At 36.9% G+C, this 1,770-nt stretch overlaps 1 pseudogene; it reads left to right on the forward strand.

Annotated features, from left to right (window-relative positions):
• The first annotated feature begins 375 nt into the window (after window positions 1-375).
• On the forward strand, window positions 376-1,293 carry LOC142169920 (dehydration-responsive element-binding protein 1D-like; annotated as a pseudogene).
• The last annotated feature ends 477 nt before the right edge of the window (window positions 1,294-1,770 follow it).

The raw sequence follows: 1,770 nt of genomic DNA on the forward strand, positions 1-1,770 counted from the left end.
ATATATTAAAGACATTTTCCTTAGGTGTTATATATGAGGACCAAATGAATCCAAAGCACATACATTTGGGACCATTTTGATCATTTTAAACTAGTGTTTACATATATGTGTTCCACACGTGGACCAAACCTTGATTTCCTCAAACCAAATTAGAAACGAATAAGAAGACTCATTCTTCTACTATATCCAATCACTGCAACGTGGGTTTTTAATCCGTAAAGATCCATTTATTGAAACAGTCAAGCAGGCCCCACAACAAATAAAACATTTTCCGTGTGCGTGTCCATGTATCCACGTGATTTCCTTCTTCTCTCCTCATAATCCAAATCTATAAAAACACTTTAGATTTAACGTACACCCTAAAAGCTTCAGCAGTACTACTTAGCACATACCACAAATAATTACAAGAAACTCAACAATTTGGCGCCTTATTAAGTAATGAATAATTCAAGCACTTCAATTAGAGTGGCAGTTTCCGATGAAGAACATATCAATATATTAGCGTTGAGGAAACCCAAGAAGCGAGCGGGAAGGAAGAAGTTCAAAGAAACTCGGCACCCAGTGTACAGGGGAGTGAGAAGGAGGAACAACGACAAGTGGGTTTGCGAACTGCGCGAGCCCAGCAAACAGAAGCGAATATGGTTGGGAAGTTACCCAACCGCAGAAATGGCTGCGCGCGCTCATGACGTAGCTGCATTGGCACTTAGAGGACAGCTGGCCACTTTAAACTTCGCAGACTCCGCTTGGCGGTTGCAAGTGCCGGCATCAAAGGATCCCAAGGACTTGCGCCAAGCAGCTGCAAAAGCAGCAGAGGCGTTCTGGCCAGGAGAGGAAGCTGATGTTAATTCTAGAGGAGCCGCTAATACTGGCAATGGCAATGAGGAAATGAAGGTGGCATCACAAGAAGAGAACGCAGCGTATAATTGCACGCAGAATATTGTGACTGCAGAAAATGTTTTGTATAGCAACTCATGCAGTGAAGTGGGAATGCTAGGGACGCAAGAATGGCAGGCATACATGGAAGAAAGGAGTTTGTTATCACCAAATCCTTGCTGTTTAGGGAGTTGTTTCAGCTGGATGATGATATGGAAAGTGATGTTGAGGTGTCCTTGTGGAGTTATTCTGTTTGATAGCTCGTAGCTCATATATAGGTGGAGTATATCAATTGTTGTAATAAGCACGTAGATCATATTCTTTTGTATTCAACGGGGATTATTTTCTCCGCATTGCATTTGGTTAAGAGTTTGTTTGGCCAAATTATCAAACACGGTTTATTTAGAAAAATGCTTTTAGTCAAAAAGTATTTTTGCAAACTATAATTAATAAAATGTATAACTTATTTTTCTTTTAGTGGTTAGTCATAATTTTAAATTATGTTTGTTTTCATTATGGCATATTAATAATATTTATTTTATGTGATTTTATTATATTTATTGTTAAATATTTTAGTACAATGCCATGACTCATCTCATATTTATGTTATTTTATTGAAAATACCTTACATATTTCTGTCTTTTTAGGATTAAAGAAATATTTGGAGCCCAAATTTTACGTTTTATTCTATGAAGACTTTATGGAAAAAAAACTCGAAAAATACTAGAAAAACCATAGAAATCCGAAATTAAAAAATTCGACTTTTATTGGTTTGGTTTGGTATTTAAATTTAATAACCCGATACAATTAGTTTAGTTTGGTAATTAAAAATTCTGAATCAACCCGACCCATGCACACTCTTAATCCCTACAAAGATGTAGCCTCGTGTGGATATAT

Source organism: Nicotiana tabacum, chromosome 15 (genome assembly GCF_000715075.1).
Source record: "Nicotiana tabacum cultivar K326 chromosome 15, ASM71507v2, whole genome shotgun sequence".
Classification (NCBI taxonomy): domain Eukaryota; kingdom Viridiplantae; phylum Streptophyta; class Magnoliopsida; order Solanales; family Solanaceae; genus Nicotiana; species Nicotiana tabacum.